Raw genomic sequence first — 12,198 nt, forward strand, 5'->3', positions numbered from 1 at the left:
AACCCACCATATACAAAAGAAGACTTAGCTTTGGTTCCAAATAGGCTCTTCTAAGTCCTTGCTTCTTGTCTCCATGAAGAGCATCACCCCAAACTCTCAACTCTTTCTTGAAGATATTAATTCACTTTAGATTTTGTTAAGTCAAACATGCATGCTAAATGTTAAGGGCAAAAGAAAACATAGAATGTATTAATTTCAACACAAAACCTGTGTGTGTGGGGATAAGGTGGAATAAGTAAAACTGTACTTTTCCAAGTCTCAAGAAAAGGGAGGAAAAGAATAGAAAATTAAAAACATTGCTTAAAATTAGGTGGCAGAAATTAACCCAAATACATTTATAATCACAACAAATGTAAATGGACTAAATTTTCTAGCTATTGGATTAAAATTATCCATGTACATTTGATCATAAGAGATACATTTAAAACATAAAGATGCAGGGGCTGGAGATAGCTCAGTGGTAGAGTGCTTGTCTGGCATGCATGAGGCCCTGGGTTCAATCCCCAGAGGTACAACAAATAAACAAAACAAAAACATAAGGATGCAGAAATATTAAAAGTAAAAGGATGAAAACTAAGCTGGCCATAATGTTGCACACCTGTAGTACTAGTTCCTCCACAGGCTGAGGCAGGAGTTTTATTGAGCCCAGGAGTTTGAGGCCAGCTGGGGCAACATAGCAAAACCGTGTCTCAGAAAGAGAAACAAAAGAAGGCAAATGTTAATGAAACATTAAAAGTTGGTGTGGCTATATTAATATCAGATAAAATAGGTCTAAATTAAAAAGAATGATTAAGGGTAAAAGAAATCACTGTGTAATGAAAAGTGGAGATGTTAACAAAAATGTATAAAATCCCAACTTGTGCTTAATGACATAGCTTCAAAATATACAAGGCAAAAATTGACAAATATGTAAAGAGAAATTGACAAATTCACTATTATGGGAGGCTTTACATTTTAGAAGAGACAAAAATATTAATGATGGTGTAGAAAAATGAAACACACAACCAGCAAGTCTAATTGAATAGATATCTAAGAGAATCTGCACCTGATAATGCAGTGAACACCATGCTTCTCAAGGACACATGGGACATTGCCAAAACTATATAAGGCAAGACTCAACCCAAATGGAAGAATTTGTTTCATTCACACTATTCTTTAAACAGAAATAACTCCTATTCACTGAGTTGGTGACAAGGCCCTTTCCCTTTGATGATTTTTCCTTTTCCTTTTCTTTTGCTTAATTTTTTTTTAAATTTTAAAACAAGACCTCACTAAGTTACCATACACTGGTCTCAAACCTGTCAGCCTCCCCTCTCAGACTGAAGCCACCCTCTCCTCCCTCCTCGCCTTAGTACTGACCCAGTGCCTCCTCTCACCTGGGCTGCTCCAGGAGGCACAGTGACGCCTTCTCTATCACTGTCCCTCCTGATCTCCCAACCCTGCCATGGAGGCTTTCTTAACTCAAGAATCTGAAGAACACTCCGGCTTAAAGCTCTTGGACTGGGTCAGTGGTTTACTGCTGTCTTTAGGATAAAGTCCAGATTTTTACCATGACCTATGAGGCTTTTATCATTGGTTTCTACCTAACCTGTACCCTTTATTCTCAGTGGCCTCTCCCTGTAGCGCTCCCTAGACACACACTCACACTCACTCATGCTTTAATCCAACATCCTCACACCAGCAGTGTTGCTCCTGTCTCCTTTCTGCCACCCTTCCACAGTTGCTTGGCTAAGTCCAATTCACTCTTCAAAAACTCAGCTCAAATATTTGCTCCTCAAAAGTCCCTGGTTGGATGTGTCCCTCAGCCTGCCCTCTGCATGCTTACACCACATGCACTTGCCGGTGAGTCCATGCCCTGTGAGCCACCTTCCCCACAGCACTTCCTCAGCTTCAGCACTGGTGGTGGCTGTCTTCTATATTTCACCTAATCCCTCCACGGTTTCCCACCACTCTGGGGCAGAGAAGGATGCATGACTTGACCCTCTCAGGAGGTCCAGCCCTTGTTCTTTCCCAGCCTCATCTCCCACCAACCTCCCTCTCCTAGAAGGGCACTCCCTCTCTCCCCTGTTTGCTGGTCCACCTCTTCCCTCTTTCCAGAATGCTGTCCTTGTTTTACAAGTTCCTTCAGTTCTTGTAGGACCATTTAATATTTCTTCAGAATGCTTACATCAGGTTTTAAGTACACTCTCATCTCCATGGTTAATTAATGTCTCTCCTCACAACTGGACTGTCTGTTTTGTGATAGCAGAAACTCATCAGTCTTGCTCACCATGGCACCCCAGAGCCTGGCAGAATGCCTGGCACCAGATGGCCACTGGATAAATATTTGTCGAGGGAGTGCATGAATGTAATATCACTATGATGCTTGATGGTCTCCTTCATTAGTCTCTGAGGCCCTGGGACAAAAACTGTTTCTTTTCTTTCTGTATCCAGGGCTTGGCAAATACCTACACATCATCCATATCTTGTGCCTGTGTGTTGACCAAATACCAGGCCAGTCCCATCTTAGGAAGCTTGGGCATACAAGGCATCAAGAGAGAAGCTAAGCCAAAGGCCTACATGTGTTTTGATTGTGTTCAGATGACTTTGGAATGCCCTGCCTTTGGTTAATAGCAGGCCCAACACCTATGCTCCTTCTTCTTCTTCTTCTTCTTCTTCTTCTTCTTCTTCTTCTTCTTCTTCTTCTTCTTCTTCTTCTTCTTCTTCTTCTTCTTATTTTTTTGGTGGTACTGGGGGGGGGAACCCAGAGGCTTTCTACCTCCAGGCTATACTCCCAGACCTATTTTCTATTTTATTTGAAACAGGGTCTCACTACGTTGCTGAGAGCCTCACCAAATAGCTGAGGCTGGCTTCGAACCTGTGCGATCCTCCTGTCTCAGCCTCCCAAGCGCGGAGATTACAAGCGTGCACCACCACGCCCGGCTCACCTATTCTTATTTATAGCAAATACTTTCTTACTTTATAAAAACCTTTTTATTGGTATAACTATACATGATAGTGAAAGTCATAGTTATACATTCATATACACACATAACACTATTTGTTACTGCCTCATCTTCAAAGGAAATACTATAGCAATTAAGAATATCAGGCCGGGCGTGGTGGCGCACGCTTGTAATCCCCGCGCTTCGGAGGCAGAGACAGGAGGATCGCGCAGGTTCGAAGCCAGCCGCGCGCGCTGGCTTAGGAGACCCTGTTTCCAAATAAAAAAAATGTAAAAATAGGTCTGGGAGTGTAGCCCGGAGGTAGAAGGGCTTCCAGGAACCCCAGTACCACCAAAAAAAAAAAAAAAAAAAAAGAATATCAGAAGGGAAAGGATCAGACACTTTAGTCTCAAGTCTGACCCCTTATCTGACCAAGGAAAAGTTTTGTAAGGCCTGGAAAAAATATTAATACAAAATTATTCCTGCCAGGGAGCATTGCCAGACTGGCAAAGACCCTCTGTATTCCTCTGGGGAAGGAATGTTTGAGTGAAGAAAGGGAGATAGTGTGATCCTTGCTCCCTGTATATCTTCTTCTCTACTCTTGTAATCTGGCAAGAGGCTGAGGTAGGAGCGTGCCCTTGGTTGAGGGCCCTGGGCTGGCATATCAGCATGCTCTCCCCATGCCAATTCTGTTCCATGAGCTGAAATTCATTTTCCAAAGTTGACAGTTAACTGTGTACTTCACTGTGTGATGGACTTGACAGTGGTGTGCAGGAGACAGCTCCTAGAGTTCATGGAAAGAAGTATTACATACTCAGGAATTTTGCTGTTGGCTGTTAAACCATTAGTAGCTTGAACTCAGCTCTGATGAGAATATTCTACAGAAATTGGCAAATGCTACAAATTGGGAATTTGGGTTTTTTTCTTTTCTCCAATCTGAAGCTGAATTCCCAGTATAGTACCAGACATGGGCTTAGATCCTGACTGAGTACTCATTGGTGAACCATTAATTCTCATAGAGCCTCTGTTTCCTGCAAAACAGGGCTCAACAGCAGGTGCTACTGCAGAGAGTCACTCTAAGTATTAAGTGATAATGTACCCGGAGTGCCGAGTCCGGCATTTGAAGTTTTGTAAGCATTCAGGAGATGTTAGCATTAACACCATTCATGTGTCCTGTTGTTAACTTTACCAGTCGCCGGTGCTATGGATTTAGAACTGAACAAACTTGATTTTGGACATTGACTAATATTTTGGCAATATATGAAAAGCATTTTCCAAGTGATGGGTTAGAATTTTTATCAGCACTTACTGTGCAGTGCTGCTCCCCTCATCTGCTTAAGTGCCGCACAGGATGTCCTGGGGGTGAATTCTCAGCATATTTCGTAAGTTTGTATATCTTACTTTCCAGGATGACAGAGAATCTGTGAACTTAATAGTCTTCCTCTCTCATTCGTTAGGATCCTTCTAACCCCCAAGTTGTTAAGCACAATCTGTTCCTGGGCCTCCAGAACCCCATATTAGAGGGAGATCATGATATCTTACTTCCGATGTCAGCAACTTCTACACAGTGCCTGCCACTGGCAAAATGCTACCGATGTCCTGGAAATTCAAACAAAACAAGGAAGGAAAAGGAAATGGAAGGCTTTAAATCCCTCTTCTACATTCTAAACAAACAAACAAACAAACAAATTCTCTGAAAACTAGTTCTTTCAGAACTCAGTCTGTGGGAGCCTGACCCAAACTGTCCTGAGACTATTTCAAGCTTTAGTTATCCTGCTTGTTAGTATTTATATGATCTGGTGCAGAACTTCAAATGCGTTTGGTTCCAGGGTACTGTCCCAGACCCTACTGGAGATGTTCCATAATATATGATATATGAGCCATACCACCCTTCTAAAATCCCCAGAACTCTAGATTCTGAAAAATATCAAGTGAAAGATTTTTCAGATAAAGGATTATGGACTGGTAGAAGAAATCAATTTCGGCCTATAAGGAGGTCATAGTCTAGCCATACCTGACTTGTCAAACCATCTTTCAGAGGAGAGAGAGGCAGAGATACTTGGACCAAGTGTAGCTGGAAGGATGTGGGGATTGTTAGTCTAACCCAGGTTTGTCACCAGACAGCCTACTCCTCGTCTTAGCTCTCATTCTCCTTGATGAAGAGTAGAGAACTAGAAGTATGCTTACTAGCACATACACACACCCCAGGGGTTGCCTCCAATATCCTTTACTTCTTACCTCTATTCAGGATCTTTTATTCTCAGCAGTCTAGCATACCCACTCTCAAGACATATCCCTGCCATACAGCAATCAGAGATCAGGAATTCTTTAAGTGCTTACAGAAAACAGCAGTTACTCTGAGAGGAAATCCAGTGCTCCCTGGTGCAGCAGGGTGTTCTGCTGGCCCCAGTTCCGTCTGACTTTAATGATCCACCCTAGTTCAAAGCATCTTGCAGGCTCTGGGCCATCCCAAGGATATGCACATATCTTAAACAGAAATATCCTTTCTTCAGACTGATGCATTAAAGCCCAGGGCTTCAAGCCAAAAGTAAAGTGATTCTGCAGGGGCCCTTGTGCCCCTTCCTTTAACCTTCTCTTACTGATGTGTCTCCAAAATTCTTTTTTAATCTGGTATGCGGGTCACAAACTGCAGAACCAGCCCAGCAAGCATACTTCTTTCTCTAAGTCAGCCCATTTGCTGGCTTGGAGGAAGATTATCTCTTTATTGACTCCTCTCTCTCTCTCTCTCTCTCTCTCTCTCTCTCTCTCTCTCTCTCTCTCTCTCTCTCTCTCTCCTCCTGAACTGGAACCTTGAGTTTCTTCAAACTCAGTTTCTTGAAATATGTGTTTGTTATCTGTTTAGAAATACTGAGAACTTGCTCTACCATCTGTTATTCAATGCCCTGTTCTGGATATACCCATAAATAATAAAATACATCCATAAATAATAGACCAGCAACCATTTCTTAAACATATACTACACACCACATACAGCTCTAAGTGCATTATATGCATTAATTCATCCTCAAAGAAATTCTCTTAGGAAGACATTGCTTTTTCTTTGTTTTGTTTGGGCTGGGAAGTAAATGAGTACATTAGTACTGTCTGTACAACCACATACCCTAGCCTGTTGTTTCAGGTGTTTGTATTGTGGTACTGGGAATCAACCCAGGAATGTTGTATCTTTGAGCTACACCCCCAGCCTTATTTAATTTTTCTAAGTTATCTTGCACTGGTCTCAAGCCTGTAATCCATGTCTCACTCTCCCAAGTATTCGGATGACAGGTGTGTGCCACTGCACCAGGCTTCTAGTCTGTTTTAGCATTTGAAAGTTTAAGTAACAGATAAGGGAGCTGTCCACAGCAGAACTCAAAATCAATCTCTCTCTCTCTCTCTCTCTCTCTCTCTCTCTCTCTCTCTCTCTCTCTCCTCCCCTTCCCTCCCCTCCCTATGGAGCTCCAACCCCAGGTCTTTATAAATTTTATTTTGAGACATGATCTCATTAAGATGTCCAGTCTGGCCTTGAACTTACAACCCTTTTGACTCAGAATAGCTAGGATTACAATCCATCCCTTTTTATTTTTCATTTGGAGACAGGGTCTCACTAAGTTGCTAGGCTCACCTGGAATTTGTGATCCTCCAGCTCTAGCCGCTACATCATTGGCCATTGCTGATAAAGGGCCAGGGTGAGGCCAGAAGCCACTGGGGGAAGTGAGTGAAAAATCAGACTACAGATGGCTTAAAATACTTTGAAAACAGAAAGTTCTCACAAACCGAGAGTCAGATACCTGGATTTTGATTTCTGCTGTGTCATTAACTCCTGTCATGACTGGCAAGTCCTTAACCTTTTTGCCCCTCAATTACCTCATCTGTGAAATGAAGTTGTTAAGAGTGAAGGTCCCCCCAGGAGTGGATGGCACATCTATAATCCTAGTACTTGGGAGGCTGAGACAGGAGGATCACAGGTTTGAGGCTAGCTTCAGCAACTTAGTGAAATTCTTTTTCAAAATTAAAAATAAAAAAAGGGCTGAGGATGTTGCTTAGAGGTAGAATTCCTCTAAGTTCAATCCTCAGCACACACACACACACACACACACACACACACACACACACACACCAGCCCCACTCCCAAGCTGGGGATGTGGCTCAGTGGTAGAGGACATGCTTAATGTGCATGAGGCCCTGGGTTCCATACCCAGCACCACCATCAAGAAGGAAAAGAAAAATATGGTCTTGTCATGGACCCATGAAGAAGAACTAGAACAAGGCCTCTAGTGAATTCCAGAAAATCCCAGGTATTATTACTGTTAATAGAGTTGATGTCTTAGTGGGTTGATTATTTGAATTTCCAAGACACTTGGGGTTTCACAGAGCATTTTAAGAGCAGCCTAGCCTTCTAGAGGCTGTTGTGTGGCAACACATTAGGTACTTCTGTCTCACTTCTATTGCTTTTCCTCTTCCTACAGGACACACGAACACTCCCCTTCTCTAGTCAAGACAACAGTGACACAGAGAAGCCAAACAGCTTATCCAAGCAAATCTGTGGCTTAACCAAAAAAAGCCTCTTTCCTGAGATATTAGTTTATCCTGCCACACCTCTCTTGGGTTGCCTCACTTCCAAGGGGCCCTGGCTCACTCACAACACTAAAAAATAAAAAGGACAGAACTCACATGTGTGCCAGACAGATGATACCCAGGCGGCTCAGGCAGAGTGGTGAGCAATCCCAGCAGCTTTGTGTTGAAGGTGCTTGGATACCAAGGAAGAATGTAAACCCCATGGAGCTTGAATCATAGTCTATTCTGGAACTTGAAAGGGGACCTTGAAGCCCCAACTGTGTCCTAAGAGCGACATCCTGCAGAGGCTTCCAGCCCCACGCAGGAAGCCAGGGCAGATCAGAGCCCAGAATTCACAAAGGGACCCAGTGGGTGTCAGGGTTAAAGCAGAAGAAGAAAGCCTCACTTGCCCCAGCACCAGCCTTCCAGAGCCCACTTTTTGCAGAGCTCTCCTTGGAGCAGTATGAAACTTGTCCCCTTTTGCATTTTTTCTATTTAAGGACTTTGGCTATTTTTAGAGATTCCTTATACTTGCCAATTCTCCTCGATCCCACAGGAATAATCCAAAAGGGGTTCTCTCATTTATACTCTTTGCCCTGTTCCAGCGCTGCCAATGACTCTCGTGGCCCTACGGCCCTCCCGTTGTTTCCCCCATACAAGTCCCCGCATAGCCCAGCTGTTGGAGGAACCAGGCAGATTTTATGGAAAGGAGATGGAACAAAAGAATACTACTGCAGGCTGGTGTTTGATCAGGGAAGAAAGCCTTGGAAATGAGCTGAAATCAAGAGACATGCCTGTCCTCATTCCTCATGCCTCCAGGAAGGTACGCATTACAGTTAAGATGCCATATCTCAGGAAAAGGGTGAGGGTGGGTAGGTACAGATAACCACGACTCATGGAGGTGACTCAAGTCTTGGCAGGTATCTCAAAGCATTCTTTACGTCCATCCCTCAGCTCTTTGTGGTCTTCCTCCTCATTAGTTTCTGCTTTCGATTTGACCTTTCAACGCCATTTATCTCCTTCATTGTCCACTACACCCTCTCCTGTGTCTTAAAGATCAGGGAGCCACTGTGCTGGGTAGAGATGTTTGGGAAATGGAGAAGTTTCATTGGCCTTTAAAAGCAGATTCTGCAACAAGAAGGAAGGAGAGACATCTGAGTGGCTTCTCTTCCCTTCTCTGTGCTGCTGTCTTTGGGCACAGAACTCCTCTCAAGAGCTAAAGAGACTGCATTCCTGGGTTCCTCCTTGACTTGGTCAGGTTCAAGGGCTCCTCTGGAATTTAATAAATCTGGACCTTTACACGGGCCCATGGGCAGGCAGGAGCAAACACCTCCTGGTATTTTCATGATACTTTAGTCTTGAACCCTGGATGGTGTTGAGCATTCTATAGATCTGTTCTTACAGAAAATAAAAACACAGATGGGTGCTGCTTTCCAAAATTGCCCTCCATAGGAGTAAGACTGTGAGATTTCATACTATGTAGGGAGTTTGATGGATTTGATCTGCAAAAAATTCTTACTAGCATATAGCATTTTCAGATAGGACATCTGCCTCCCTGAGTCTGACTGAGCTAGGCCCAGCCTAAGGAAGCCCTCCTCGCTGTCCTATCCTCTGTCTCAGCCCTAAGTGTGTTTCTTTTCTAATACTTAATGATAATTTATGATTATAGTTGTTTTTTACTCTACATACCTGTATCCACACACAAATATGAGCCTCACCATGTCGGTTTTGTTTTGCGCATTTATATTGTTAGCACTGTTTCTTATCTTGTGTTTTAAAACTTTATACTATTTATATTTTTTCCATCCTGGATATTTTGCATTATATTGGATTTTCAGAAAAGATGACATTAAAATGTTAGCTGTCCTGGCTGCTGAATCGAGTTTTGCCTGAAGCCTCTGCTTCCCTCGTCCCACTCTAGTCCCAGCCCATTAGCTGCTGGCTTCTCCGAGACAGTAATCAAGCCCTTTGACTCTAACTAGGGATTACCAAATACCAAATGTACACAGGTACAGGTACTTCCCATACCCCGTCAACAGTCAGCACTCTAGTTCCTCAGCACCTCTAGCCTCAGCCTTCTCTTTCGCTATTGGTTCTTTCCTGTCTTATTTATTTACTTATTTATCCATTTATTTTATTTTGCCGCTGGGGATTGAACCCACTGGCATTCTCCCTCCAAGCTACGTGCCCAGTCCTTTATTTATTTATTGAAATAGGATCTTGCTAAATTGCAGAGGGTCTTGCTAAGTTGCCGAGGCTGGCCTTGAACCTGTGATCCTCCTGTCTCGGCCTCGTAAGTACTAGGATTATAGTCATGCATCACTGCACCTGGCCTTTTATATTTATTTGTTTTGAACCTCTACCACCAAGCTACACCCAAAGCCTTTTAAAGATTTTTTTTTTTTTTTAAATTTTGAAACCGGGTCTCACTAAATTGCTAAGGTTAACTTCAAATTTGTATTTGTCTCAGCCTCCCAAGTACTGGGATTAAAAGCATGGGCGTGGTGCCTGGCTCTGTCTGTCACTTTTTACACTCAGAGCCAGAGAAGCTCTTAAAACCGATACCAGATTGGCCGAGCGTGGTGGCGCACGTGTTTGGGAGGCTGAGACAGGAGGATCACACGGGTTTGAAGCCAGCCTCAGCTACTTAGTGAGGCTCTCAGCAACTTAGTGAGACCCTGTTTCCAAATAAAATATAAAAAAGGTCTGGGAGTATAGCCGGAGGTAGAAAGCCTCTGGGTTCCACCCCCAGTACCACCCCCCCCCCAATAAAAACAACCGATACCAGATTGGCCATTGTCATGACTTTCATCTCTACAAACCAAATCCTTTTTGTGGTCTCTGAGACCCTGGAGGGTCCAGCCTCATCTCCCACCACTCCCTTCCTCTGTTCCTACACTCCAGGCCCTCTGGATGGTTGAGTTCCCAGGGTCTTCTCCACTCACGGCCTCCTACAGACTGTCTCCTCTCCAGCAGCTCCCTTCCCAACAGTGCCCGCTGCTGACACCTGCTCACCTGCCAGATGGTCCCAAAGCCATCTCCTCATCTCCTCGGAGGCCTTCCCTGGCTCCCCACCTAGGCTCAGTTCCCCACTATTCTCAGTTAGAGCCACCTGCGTTTTCCTTCCTGACACCGACCACCATCGTTTGTAATTGATCATATATCCACCCATGTGAGTCCTGTTTGGATGCCTCTCTCTTCCTTCACACTGTAAGCGCCTGGGGCAGGACAGAAGCCATGTTTATCCTCCTCTCTCTTCCCAGCCCTCAAACAAGGGTGGCACAGAGGAGTGGATCCAATGTTTGTTGAGTGAATGGGAGAGGGAGGGAGGGAATGAACGAATTAATTTTTCAGATGGAAAACTTTTGACCTAAGAACTCTGCCACACCTAAAGGACTTTCACACCCCATCTTGCTCTCTGTTGTAATGAACTTTGCTCTTCTAAAGCAAGTTTTTTCCCCTACATTATTTTTTATAGAAAAAAGTGAAGCAAATATAGAGATAATTATTGATTCCTGCTCATCACGTCCCTGCTCTCTATCACCGACATCCTCCTGAGTGCCTGAAGCAGAATTCCTGGAACCACAGTAAATACGTCCACTAACCACTTGAAATGCTCTTACAAAAATAGACCGGACCTGACCTGCTTCCTGTGGAAAGGCCTCTTTCCTTACAACAAACATTGCAAAGAAATTGTATCTGCTTTTAGGAGCCTCCACCTTCAATCATTCTCCCAGCAGGATTTATCTGAATGAACTCAGAATCCTGATCTGAAATTGTCCCCCACCTGCTGGGTTATCCCTTAAGCAAATTGCTCATTTATTATTTCTGTGATGTTGTTTCTACATTAAAATGAGGGGATGGACTGAAATCAAGGGAGGGGGCTACTGGGATATTAGAGGAGGGGCTGTCTTGTCCCCCAGAGGTTGTGACTTTCCCCAGACTACTGCTCAGGTGTGCCGCCTTCATCATGTTCATCTCTGTCTTCTTACCAAAGTCCTTACTGTTAATGCTTAAGTTGCTGACAAGCAGCTTTGCTTACATTTACCTTCCTTATTTAAAGGAAGCTTTATCTCTCTCGTGTAATTGCAAAATCTTCCCATTCATAGAGGGCAACCGCAAAGGTACGTTCCATGAAAGAGCAGTGGTGTCGCTGACTTGTGCTTGGTGCTGCCTCTGGCCTTCCCAGCTCCTTCAGTAACCACAATGAACTAAGGAAACCCCTTTTCTCTGGGCGAGGTTACATATGCCTTAGCACCATCCAGAAATTCTCCTGTATCCAGAGGCACCTGCCCCATACTTGGCAAACAAAAAGCTAGTATTTAGGGTTCGTTACTTTGTATCAATTCAACAAATAAACACGGGTATCATCCCTTGTAGGAACCCTTAAATATGAGAGTGATAGAAAATTGAGAAAATAGCCGGGCGTGGTGGCGCACGCTTGTAATCCTCGCGCTTGGGAGGCTGAGACAGGAGGATCGCGCAGGTTCGAAGCCAGCCGCACGCGCTGGCTTAGGAGACCCTGTTTCCAAATAAAAAATGTAAAAATAGGTCTGGGAGTGTAGCCCAGAAGTAGAAGGGCTTCCAGGAACCCCAGTACCACCAAAAAAAAAAAAAAAAAAAAAAAATTGAGAAAATACAGATATACAACAATAAAAAGTTTAAAAAAACTACGAATGATCCTATCTGTCAGAATTAACTTCTCTTGACTTCTCTATTT

The sequence above is a fragment of the Muscardinus avellanarius genome (genome assembly GCF_963383645.1).
Source record: "Muscardinus avellanarius genome assembly, chromosome: 1".
NCBI classification, from domain to species: Eukaryota; Metazoa; Chordata; class Mammalia; order Rodentia; family Gliridae; genus Muscardinus; species Muscardinus avellanarius.